General features: G+C 38.5%; 1 protein-coding gene across 4 annotated transcripts in view; it reads right to left on the reverse strand.

Annotated features, from left to right (window-relative positions):
- Positions 1–13,750, reverse strand: part of SSBP2 (single stranded DNA binding protein 2) — a 165,309-nt gene that overhangs the window by 36,509 nt on the left and 115,050 nt on the right. The window lies entirely within an intron of this gene.

Raw genomic sequence — 13,750 nt, forward strand, 5'->3', positions numbered from 1 at the left:
AACAAAGACATGAATGGGAAAACAGAAATGGCAAAATAGCTTGCCCATGCTATATGCCAAAATTGCCATTAACAAAGTACAAAGGTGTTGGAAATGTAATTAATCACAAAAACAGATAAATGAACAAATCACATCATTTATTAATTAGATAGTGAGACTATGGGGGAAATGTGATTGAATGTATTATTGGGGAAAAGTACTAAAGATGAATGCTACAGAGCATCTGGTCCAAAACATGAACCACTTTGGGTGGAGAAGGAAAGTTAAATGGTAAATTTGAAATGAAAAACTATTGTTTCAGATGGGTTCTTTTGTATACCTTCCTACCTGACCATGAGGTCCCATCGTGGGATTGCTGGGGTTGTGAGTGGGGGGCTGTGCATGGGGTGAAGGCTGTGAACCTGCAGGCCCCTATGGATTAATAAAATTGGGGGAAAGATTAGAAACATTTGTTCTAGGCTATTTTTCCTATTCATTCCAACCTGCCAACATTTTTGCGGATGGACCATTACCTGGAACTTGAGTGATCAGTTCCTTTGAGGATCAACACACTGCTCTCTTCAATTCTACATACCAGCATCAATTTGAGTATTTTACACAATTAATTTCAAATGTGATGTCCAGAACCCATTTCATAGACCCCATAGCCAATAGATAAGTGCGCATGTGGTTCCTGTACAAGCACGGTCCTAAGACCAGTGATTAGGATAGAGCATGCAACATTAAAGACAAGGCAAAACATACTGAAATATCTGACTGTAGAGCATTACAGTGATGCTGGGTACAAATATTTAGGATTTGGATGAAAGGGACAATGACTCTCAAGTCTACTTGTGTCTTGTATGTGTCAAAAGAAAAAAAGTTACAGTCATACATAACATGAAATATATTAGAATGTCAGTAAGAGGGGAATATTGTTGTAAGTCAGTATTTGCTTTGCTTGGTTCTTTGGAATTTACTCTCAGCCTTAACTAAAACAAATCTATGAACTGAATGAGAAAATTTGTATACATGAACAAAATGGAAATCAACATCATACTTCACCCAATAAATCAAAATCTACTCCTGTTTTAACTCTGTAATAATACATCTAAAGTATTGGCTTCAATTTGACTTTGTTATTCCAAATCCCCTCCACAAATTAAGCATAACCGTAACGGAACTGTGTAATTGTTTTGATGCTCTTATGCACTGTTTCCATTCCCACAAACACCAAATCAGATTCACTTTATCACAGTTTGCATTTTTGATCATGGGAAGAACCAAAATCTACACAGTGTATCATCATAAACATATTATACTAGCATTGTTTCTGGATACATCAGCAGCACAACTATTTGACAACAGGTTTTGCAGAAAATTTTAAGTAATTCTTCTAATGATTTTCTGGTTATGCTTTGGCACAAGCAGCACAGCAGTTTGGGTAGGCATGCCTGCAATTCTCAAGAACATTAACACACCTTTCACTTAGTAAAATAAATAAAAACAGCAGGGTTATAAATGCTATAAGACAAGCAAACAGCCTAAAGCAACAGGATTCTGGAAATTGTGAGCAGTGAAGTGGGGCAGAAGACACCAGACATAGTACCATAACAAATGAAAACTAATTTGTATCTTGTCTGTAATGGAATGGGCTAATGAAGTGGAATGACAACGGACAAGCATATCACACCATGAACTAATACGAAAAAGTAGGATAAGGATTCAAATCTAAAGATGCCAAGAGAGTTATATCAAGGATTAAAAAATATTCTGTTAATCCATATTTGTATTTTCCATTAGCCAGGGATTATAAATTTTTAATCTCTTGTTTCAACACCACATGATAGTAAGAGGTTGCCATGAAAATGCATTCCAAAATTTAATCGTAGAGGGTAGAAATATGCTACTTTTTCTTTAACAATAAACATTACAATGGGGGAGAGGGAGTCTTCATTGGTATTTATTTATTTACTTCATTTATATCCCACTTTTCTCTCCATGGGAACCCAAAGTGGTTTACATTGTTCTCCTCTATTCCATTTTATCCTCAAAACAACTCTGTGAGGATAGGTTAGACTGAGAGTGTGAGCTGGCCCAGGGTTATCCACCAAGATTCTATGGCAGACTGGGGGGTCTCCCAGATTCTAGTCCATCACTCTGACCTAGGGTTGCCAGTTCCTCTTAACTTCCCAGTGGGGGGACTGGCTCCCTGCACTTACCTCTTGGGGTAGTGGGTGCGCGCGCATACTCACGCAAGCATGATGACATCACTTCCGGGAAGTGACATCATCACGCAGCCTCCCAGGGAGCGCGCCCACGCTCCGCGGGGGCTCGGATTGGGGCCGTGGTGGAGCACGGGATCCCCCACTTACCTGACCCCCACTTACCTGACCAGCGGGGAGGGGGCATGCACCTTCCGTGCACACTCCCCTGTGGTGCTGTGCACTCCCATGGGCAGGAGCCACCAGGATTGAGCCTGTTTTGGCCTGGATTGGGGCCACTGCAGAGTGCAGGAGCACTCCTGCACTCTGCAGCGGCCCAAAACAGGCCCATTTCAGCCCAAATCAGGCTATTTTGGGCCCATTTTGGTGCAGATCAGGCCTATTTGGGTCGGGATCGGGGCTGCTGTGGAGTGCAGGAGCACTCCTGCACTCCTCAGCAGTCCCAAATGGGCCCGATCCACACCAAAATGGGCCCCAAATGAGCCCAATCTAGGAGTCAATCCAGGCCAAAACGGGCTTGATCCTGGCAGCTGCTACGCACAGGAGTGCACAGCACCACAGGGGAGCATGCACTGAAGGTGCGCCCCCCCGCTGGTCAGGTAAGTGGGGTCAGGGTATGGAGGTGGGGGATCCCCCACCCCCGTTGGGGGTCTGGCATCCCTACTCTGACCACTGTATCAAATAGCTGCTCAGTGGTTTATGTTTCTATGGTCTGTTTTTGTGATGTGGCTGGGTTTTTAATGTTGGATTTTAATTAATAATTTTTAATATTTTATTTTGTTGTGGCATAAAAATTCTCTAAATAAATAAATTCTGTCTGCTCTGATGATTTATGAGCCATTTTCCACACACATAGAACCAAACTAATGTCACAGCATCCATAGGTCCAAGCTGTGGTTGCTGACACCAATTTAGAAGAGATTTTAGCTGTTCAAAAACCAACATGAGGGCCTGTGGAGTGGTGGCACCATGAGATCTTGTTCCCTCCCAAGCATTTTCAAGTGCTGAAACAGTCATGGGGGTTGCTGTTTCAGCATGTGAAAAGGCATTGGGGGTGCAGCATTGTGTGGTGCTGCTGCATCGCAGACCCTCATGACAATTTTTAAACAGTTAGGTTCTCCTCTAACTGGTGTTGATGGCCACAGGTTGGACCTGTATCCTCTGTAACATCTAGTTTGGTCCCTACACATACCTATATACAGACTGGCCCTGTTTCAATTAGGAATGGAGGTCCTTCTTTATTAAAACCAGCCATAGACTCTAAATCAAAGTCATGCACATGAAGCTCTCATGCTAGTGGGCATTCTCACTTACTTCTACATGAGTGACAGATTCTGTACTAGGGGGTGAGTGGGGGTAGGGCAGGATTCCTTGATAACTTGGTTAAACAAAATCAAACAGATCTGTATTATATTCATTTATCAATTTAATTTAACAGTGGAAACAATCTTATTACAGGTTGATGACAGGTTGACTTTGTGAGGCATACAGGAGATAAATCATGTGTGTATGACCTGCTGTGCAAATGAGCAGGCAGAATTTGTTATTTGAGTTAATTTAGTTCCCATTAGGATTAAAATATGAATAAACATTTCTTAACACTTCAGTGGCTACTGGTGAAAGCAATCTCATGGACCTAGGGATATTGCAAAGTTTTACCAACACAAGGGCAATTTCAGGTTTGTAGTCGCATGTATCATATTCGTGCAAACAGTATTTTTATGACTACTGGACTAGGCTCATGAATGCAACAGCAAAACTGTCTTTTCAGTGGTTTATAGTACAAGGCAAAAAGTCAAAACCTACAACCAACTGCTCACGGAAATAAGTGCTCCCACAAGAAAATTCTTAAATATATTTTCACAGCACAAATATGCAGAGCTGCAATCACTTAAAATAATTACTACATATTTATAAAATGTTTTTCAAGACTTGCTCTTCATAATCAGCTGGGTTATTTTAAAATTTCATTGCTGCTTCAGCTATAGACTTAACCCCCACTATTCCCCTTTCTTAGAGCCAAGTGAAACACTTAGAAGTAGTTTAATTCTCCAAGTGCATTCACTATCTTGAGTAATCCTGTGCTAAAAGGCTGTGGAAAGTTAATATACTTTCCAGATCTTTATTCTAGTCCTCTTGTATTCATTTCCAAGTGAAGGGCAATTTTCACAGAGAGGCACTTTCAAATAAGAGAACCTCCACATGCATTCTGAAGCCCATGAGAGAAAAGTAACACATGGTCCTCTCACGCTATAAAATTGACAGAGACTGCTAAGACAAATACAGAATTTCTTCTGAGGACAGAGAGTAACCAACAAATCTGATCATAATGCATGTGTGCTAGTCTCAAGTCTTCAGACTATGTCATAGCAGCCCACATATAATACATACATGTTCGCAAAGCACCAGTCCTCCTGTGGGCTGATCAAAGATCCAGAATGAATAGCAATGGAATAACGATTAACCCCCAATGTGAGTAAGGAGGGTACACAGAAACCCACTCTCCTTGGACTGGCATATCCCAGACTACGTGGCAATCAAACATTTAGAAGCCACATTTAAAGAGTTTTTTTTAAGGTTCCTTACTGGTTTATGCACTCTTGATTACAATACAGGCAATCTTCTGCAATAGGTTAATCCCACATTAACCTTGTTTGTTTGTTTCATGTTCTCTGCCAGCATGTAGATATCCTTGTGTCTATTCATTTAATATCTGTAAAGCTGACTTCTAGTACTCAGAAGCTTTTGAAGTACACATCTATGGTCATGAAATGGAATAGTCATGCATTTATCAATAAGAGAACTACAAAAACAACCATATCTTTCTCTGAAGTTCTTCCTACACTTGAAATGAAATAAGTGGCTTTAGCTCCACCTGCCATACAAGTCTGTTTTACCTTGTAAGAACTTACTTTGTAAAATGGGGAAGCATAAATACGTCCTTTGAGTTTTGGCTCTTAACTACGTTATGCCTTCAGAAGTCAGCAGGATACTAAATTTACATGAATAAGTACAATTGGTAATCTTTTGAATCTGTTACACCTAGCAATTGCTTAGGTTTTGTTCTGTGAAAACAAAGCCTGAAGGAGACAGTAGCTTTAGCAAAGTGCTGAAGCATGGCTGACTCAAGAATTTAAAATCAGATGGCATTCTCTTTAGGCTGCCTTTGTTGAATAGGAGAAAAATCTGAAATGCTTTTTATACTGCTGCACTTTAAAATAATCCAGTTCTGTCACAATAATTCATTACATAGGGTTGGATCAAACCAGATTTCCCCCTCAACCTTGGACAATTCTCCTCCCCATCCCACATGGTTTTTGTCCATGCAGGTCCCATGACTCTTTGCATAGTCTTTCTGGTGGTCAAAATGGATCCCCCTCCTTTTTCCAGCAGTGGAAATGGTGGCTGGATCCAACCAATTTCTAGCAAGTAACTTTTTACAAGAGCCCTCATTCACAGGTACTTCTCTTCCCAAAATATCTTCCAACCTTTTCTTCTTCAGGTCTGTACGTACTCCTAACCCATACAAGGCTTAATAGAAAACCTGTGCTTGTTGCCTTTCTTTTCTTGAGCCTATCAGAATGAGAAAGAATAGTATATTCTGAAACATGGATGGATCAAAATAATTCCTTCCCCTTCACTATAAGGAAATGCATGAAACTTGGGTATTTATTTATTGCTTATCCCACCCTTTCCCCCAAGGAACTCGTAACTGTTTCCATAGCCCTTCCATGTATTTGATGCTCACAACAATCCTGTGGATGAGAAAGAATGACAGGCATAAGCCACCACACCTTCCCAGTACGGAACCATTCTGTTTCAATAAAGAGAAAAGGAATCAAGCTGAATCATCAAGGACTTCCTCTGAAGAACAACAGGAAACACAAGATGCTTTTGAAGAAGATGAAGAAAATTGTTTATTTGTGCTAGCTGTCCAACATCAGTGTATCAATATCCTTCCCTCATATAATTTGGACACCTGTTTGCAGGACAATCATTCTACAAATCATCACAACTACAGAAAACAAGAACAAAAACATTTGAAAACTGATAAATATTTATTAGTCATGGTGGTGTTTCATAATGTTAAGAAGATGCTATATGTTGTCAGCAAAATTAAGACTGGGAACCTTCTGACATGCTGATTACGCTCTCTGTATTTCGAAAAGCTGCCTTGGATAAGCCTGAATAGTGTGGGGATTAGGGGTCAATAAGAACGTTTGGAAGGGTGCAGTTGCAGGGAAACTAGGAACATAAACTTTGCTCAGTCTGAGAGGGTTATATAGCTATACAAATACACCTACACTGTAAACAAGTTGAATGGTAAATATTAAAATAAGATGCTTCTGGTGAATCTTTTGGGTTTTTTGTAGGCCAAAAGAAAACTTATTTTATAGAACATTACAAATAAACAACTCATATGTTTTAAATATATATGTTGAACATTATGATGGACCCCCCCCCCTTCACCAGATTTTCCTGCCAAAATCCAAGTTCGCTTGCTATGGCTGAGCAGCACCACGTAGCATGGTCTCTGTTTATGGTTCTAAGTTCTTTATATCCACACTGATAAGCAGTTTATTTTTGGCTTTTTAGCTCACCCCAGAAAATTGATAGGGGAAAAGCAGGAGTCCTCTTCTTCTTTGTATGAAATGGCATTCGAGGCTGAATAACTTTCAAAAGAAACAACAACTTTATTGAACAGACAGGGATGGAATATCAGCAGTCAGGGGATGAAATTGCTGGGGTAAAATTTGTTGGTAGAATAGAATACTTTAAAAGAAATAAGCAAAATAGTTTTCTGGCAGCTTACTTTCAATGTTTACAATCCTTACAAGTTAGCAGTGTTTTGTTTAATGCTTCGGTTAAAGCAACAATATTTCTTCACAGATTTCCCTTTTCAACTCATGTGTTCTGACGTTAGTTCAACACTGGTTTCCCTTTACTACAGACTCAGGTTCCTCCTTAGAGCTAAACCCCCTTCTAGACACTGGGCAGACATAATAACCCTATTCACTTAGCTTGAATGGGAGCCTCCACTTACTACCCATTCACTCTGCCCAAAACACACACTCAGTTCTATCTTGGCTGTATAAACGTGTTTCAACTTGTGCTGGCTTTTATAGTTGGAATCCTTAACTAAAAGGCTTCCTTAAAACAAGGTTGTTACAGTCAGGGCAAACATTTTCCTTTCCCTCACTTCAGAGGGGAACATGTCTGACCCTCCTCAGACTGTCTCACACATTCAACTGAACTAAAAAAACTCTCTGTCAGCACCAGCTGTCATCCTGAGGGCTGATTCTGACTAGCCAATCAGAGAGAGGAGGGAGCAGCCTATCAATCAAGCCCTCATTCTAGGTAGTTGTTAACTCTTTCCCTTCCATCTCTCTGCAGCACTAAGGAAACCTTCTTTAAAGTGAATTCTGTCACACTTATCTTTTAACCTTAACCATAAGCTTTCTGTTTAGTAATCACAGTGACCTGTATCAGTAATAATGATGTGAAATAATAACAGCAATACTGTAACCTAGCTTCCTGTACCTAGTATACTACCGAAAGAGTATATCAAAGATAATAGGACCATATGCTCCAACACAACATGACTGTGTTACTCTTAAGGGCAAATGCAGAAAACCCAACAGCCACTAGATGGCATGACAATCATATATAGTTATTTCATTAGCCTTTACATAAGAACAGCATATAATATACAATTTTCAAACTTGCTGTCAACACATTCTTTCTTATCGTTATCTGCCATTCTATGGATACTATTGGTTAGTACTAGCTGTGATGATCAAAAAAGAAGGCAGCTCATAAGAATACATCAAAAACTTACTCTAACAAACAGGTCTCACATTTCCTAGTTGCACATAAACAGATCAATCTTCTCTAGTCACCAGTATAAGCAGTGTTAATGGCTTTAAGTGTTAAATGTTCCCCTGCTTCCTTTGAGTAAAGCATGTTCTGTTCTCTACATGACTGCTTTAAGGAGGGAAAAAATGGACCAGATCCAGAAAATTGATGTTTAGCTTGTGCTAAACATGCCCCCAAAGTTGCCAAGGTTAGTGTGGGATTCCTTTGATGGCATCCCATAGAAGTCAATGGGCTGCAAGTGGAATTTCACATCATCCTCCATGCTTGCTGCTTACATACAAATATGGGTAAAGCAGAGAAGAAATGTTGGGTACTGGCCTATGTTTGTTTTATACAACATGAAGATGGGAAAAGGGTTTGAACGTCAGGTTCTACAGCAATCAAATTGAACTGCAAAGGAAGAGAGTAAAGATTCAATGACATTTGTCTATATATTCAATTGCTTGTAACCAATTGAGCCTAATGCCCTGGATTCAAATACTGTCCAGCAGAACAAGGATACCACTTCTTCCAGATCTATTTTAATCCAATTCTAATTCTTATTGGTGGCCAATTCCTTTTTAATATGGCTGAAATCTAACCCTGAAGTTTTAGAATGGATACACAACACTTAGGTATTATATTGAACTATTTTCCATCTGTTTTCATTTTGCCATCTTTCAGTTTTATTTAAATGTTAACTATTCCCATATTGCCAAATGCAATACAGAAAACAGCATTTTTGTGATGCTCTCCATCGCATCACAGTGTTTCAGGCTCCTGCAAGTGGGTTCTTTAAGAATGCTCTGCAGCTAATAAAAGTTCCTCACTGGAAGTATCATGACAGGCTTATACTTAGTGTAATTACATTTCCAACAGCAATAAATTAGAAAACATGCATGCATTATATAATTTGGTATGTCACCAAAGAATTTCACTGCCAGGTAACACATCAATTTCAAATTACCATAGATGACCATTTCAAGTTAGCGCTCTCAAACATAACACAGGGCACAATTTTTGAAATCTGATAGATAGAAAAATGGTTAAGTAGTTTTGGTTCACCCTTAATTTTACTTTTACATATTTTATCATACTCTCCATTTATTTTCTCTAACATAAATATAACATTTGAACCACAAAAGACCACAGTGAGCAGATTCTGCAAACCTGCCCTTTTCTGGATGAACTACATTTCCTCCCACTTTACACACACAACCAACACAAGATTCCACATAAAAGGAAAGTACTAACTGCAGGAACATGGGGGAAGACAGACACTATGGCAACAGCGTGATGAGATCACATATTGGACCGATTCATGTTACTTATCAACCCTAGTTGCCACTGAAAAGCCTATCTCTGTTTTGATCTTCCCTGATATGGAGACTATTGTTTATTCTATCTATTGACCAAACCAAACAGCATTTGAAATCAGCATTTGTTGTCCACAGGCCTTTGTGGAGCACTTGGTGGAGGCATTCGAAATTTATTCTTTCACTTCACTATGTATTACCTGTAGTTCCTGCTTTTAAAAAGATAGATAAATCCACCATAAGACTTTTGGCTAGGATGCAATCCATAAAACATTATATTGATAGTGATTCAGAGATCTAGGAGCCAGAAACATAGTACCAGTGTTCCGTAATACTAAAATTATTCTAACACTAAAATTCCATAATACTAAAATTACCCTAATACTAAAATCACATTTTAAAAACATCAATTCATGATTCTTACTGATCAATAAACTGAACATCCAGAACTACCAGATACACTTTTTGCAAAGCGAGCACTTCTGAAATTGATGGCTCTAGACGTATCAGTTCTCATGCGAATCACTCAAGTTTATCACTATTCCAGCTTTTCCTTCATTTGGTTTCCTGCCTGTTACAACTGCAACATCAGATGGTACTTCTAAACTGCAGTCTCAATTTATCATCTGAGTGGCAGGGATCTTGTCTCTGGCTTCACTGGACATCACATCAAGTCAGCAATAAGTTTGAATGTGCATAAACTAGGCTTTCAAACTTCTCTCCTCATTCCTTGTATCTCACAAACAGTGCAATGAAGGAATCTTGATTTAAAACTAACTCCAGTTATGTGATGTATAAATGGGAGTGCAGTTTAATTGACGTTAGCTAGCTTCCTTTCTCACAAACCAAGATTTTAATCATGCTTGAACTTGAGGTGGGGGATAGTTCTTGTTAAGCTGTGTACTTGCATTTGTATGTCATCAGAGATAATTTTAAATCAGGATTCCTCCACTATGCTCCATGAAAAATGGGAGGATAGGAAAAGGTGCTGTGCGAGTCTGTCATCAGCCTGTGCTTATATACATTCAGACTTCATCTTGGCTTGCTGTAACATCTTAATGATCCTCAGACTGGCAAGAAATAGCCTTGGAAAGCTGCGAAGGTGATCTTTTCTTTTGTAGGAAGGAGAAGATAGGTAGGTGTGGTTGCTGCTTTAAAACTAGCAACATGGCTGAGTGTGCGCCTGTTCACTTGCTGGCTCTACCTGTATATTTATAAACAAATTATAAAGACATCATGAGTCTCTTGTACCTTTTCTTCAGAACAAAAAGCTGCTCTGTATTTTCTTATATTACAGGAAAATAGCATGAAAAAAGATGGAGAATTTACAAAATCGCCCTCGGTCTACTTGACCATTGAAGATGACATATTACAGAGTAAGAAAATGACAATTAAAGATAGGCAATCTAAAAATATTTGGTAGGCACTGATTTAGCTGAGTTCTATGATCCCAAAGGTAAACTGTACAGTTCTGCATATGAATGTGCATGCTCTTACACAAATGATATAAAACAGTATTCCACAAGCAAAGCAGCTATTGGGATGCACCTCTCTTTAGCTAAGTGAGCAGATTTTCTACTGGAGCATAGCTACCCACCAGAGCAAAGCTTTGAATGGAAGAGAACTGTTGGATACAACCTCTTGTGTGTGGAACAATCAAGCTGCAACTGGAGAGTCTACATGGAACACTCCTGAATATTTGCTATGAAAACCTAGTGCAGATGTTTCTGTCACATCTGTCAAAAGTTTAAAAGTCTCATTACACAAGATACGAAATGTGAATTAGGTTGGAGGTTTCAGAACAGGACAAACAGCCCCTCCACACACCATTTTTTGCCATCAAAAGCAGTGCAGGATGGAAAGGGAGGTAAGACCGAAGTCCCTTAAACTATGCTCCACACATTATTACCCACCACGACATTTTGAAGATGAGTTCTGATCAGACATGAAACATGAGTCAGGTTGGTAGAATCTGACTTGCACTTCATGTCTCCTGTAATGGGAACCTAAGACACTCTTGGGCCCGCTGTTGACTCAGGCTAACTTAAAATGCTACGCAGAACACAATCAATTCTTTTCTGCAGCTGCACGCTTCAGATGGGACTAGTAACTGTGGGCTAGTCACCTTTCACAAAATTGTCTGCCATTACTAATTTTAATCTATGATCTTCTAAACAGCCCTATTATTCTCTGAACATACTTGGTATCACTGTTATTGTGTTAGATTGATAGGACAGGAATGCAAGAATTTCAGTTTTACAAATGATATCACTTTGTTTTGTGAAATCATTAAGTGATCTTCAAATAATTTTTCATGAACATTCTAGATAATCTTTAAATTAACAATAAAAAAGACCTCAGAAAATGCTTCTAGCAAAGGAGAACAACTTTTCTTCCTTTGGGCATCCAGAGCCTAGCTCTTGTTTACTTGACTACTCTGCTCATTGTTTCTCCTTTCAATGAAATTACTGACAGTTTCAGCCCATGTTATCATTATCCAGTGCCTACTACTTTTTGTTTAGAATGTGGTACTGTTTCCCCAAACAGAGTGAGTGCACAGCTTAATGTCCTACACCTGGAACAAAGATAAATATACTGAGGAAAATAGAAGACAACATATTTATATGATAAATCTGTGCATGTTGCAGGGTGTCAAGAGTCCCACTAGATTCAGTAGTTTTCAGGAACAATGAACATTACCTTTTTGGTAGGTAGACACTAGAAAGAATGTCAGACTTGATGTCAAGCAGTCTGAATTTTATAGTGGGTGGCAGGAGTGACAGAATTTGGTCTACTTGAATTCAGAAATAATGATGAATGAAATACTACTGATCCCAAGTATTCTTCTGTTCCAATTTTAATTAGCACTCTGAGGCCTTTTAACATGTCTATAACCTTAGAAGAACTCTACTACAAACAGCCCATCCAATGAGTAAACAGCAATATTCTGTATTAGCTAACCAGGCACAAGAACAAAACATGTTTAAATCTAAGTCCAGTTCAGACAAAGTAGCTGACTCTTTTGCTCCACAGACAGCAGGTGCACACCCCTTTAAAAGAACCATGCAAACCAGCCCCCTTTATATAGAAGCCTGTTAAGAACAGCATGAACTGGGCATCATTTGCATAAAGGATTATATAAGAAGTCTCATATTAGTTCAGGAGTGTAGAAAAATGGGATAAATGTTCCATACTGCAAAAAAGATGGATCAAACTGGGTTTGTGCCTGGACAAGGCTTAACAACCAAAAAGTAATAAAGCAATCCTACATAGCTGAGAAGATACACTTAAATATACTAGATTACAATGCAGGGAGGGCGGAATATAAATGTAATAAATTAAATTAAATTAAAAATTAAATTAATAGACATGTATCTAGATTCCTAACTCAGACTGCTATTCTTTCACAAAATAACCAGCTTTCTGTATCATGCTATACTTGATAATATAACTTGTTTATAACCTGCTTTATTTCACTGAAATGTTACCTTCACATTATCAATATATATTGTAGAACCACAGTTTACAATCCAAGCAATGAAAGTAAGAGAACAGGGAGAGACAGAAGCAAAGAAGAAGGTGTTTTCTTTGTCCACAAATTTAAGTCTTAGTGAACCAAATTGTCAATAACCATTTATTGAAATGCAGGTGAAAATAAATATTGCTCACCAACAAATTTATTTTTTGGTTAATAAACAATTTATATCACAATTTGGACACAGAATAACCAAGGTGAACCATTTGAACAATGATTTAAACCACCAAGAAAAAAACCCCACTCAAAACTCTAATATAATTAAAAAACCTCCACTGTGGAATACATTTACCTAACAACTGTGCATACTAATTGGTTACTATAGCAATTCAAATGTTTTTGTTTTTTAAAAATATTGACTATTTACTGATTTTATTAAAATATGAAAAAACAAGTTAAATTTTAAAAACCAAGTTTAAATTAAAAATCTACTATGGCTTTTAAGAAGTTATATCCACCCTAGAAACAGCACATTTCAAGTTCTGGATACTGCTATAACTTCTCTATCCATGTTAAAAAAAAAAAAACATGACAACAATATGCACGTGCCCTGTACCATACTAATTTTCCCCCCTATTATCCACACAGGACATTACTTAATGAAATGGCTCCCCCCTCTCCAGGTACAGATCTTGCTTTTAACTTTTCACATGCTCTTTCTGTCTTGTTCACACACACAAACTTCTCACTGTGCTCCATTCCTGAACCTTCATTCAGAAACAAGCAATGCACCCTACACACATTCCCATTTACTCGGCAAGGGGCAAGAAGCCCCCTCTCATGACCATTTGGATCATAATGTTTTTCTCATTTATTTTAACAGATTTAAATACAAAAGT

The sequence above is a fragment of the Eublepharis macularius genome, chromosome 8 (assembly GCF_028583425.1).
Source record: "Eublepharis macularius isolate TG4126 chromosome 8, MPM_Emac_v1.0, whole genome shotgun sequence".
Taxonomy (NCBI): Eukaryota; Metazoa; Chordata; class Lepidosauria; order Squamata; family Eublepharidae; genus Eublepharis; species Eublepharis macularius.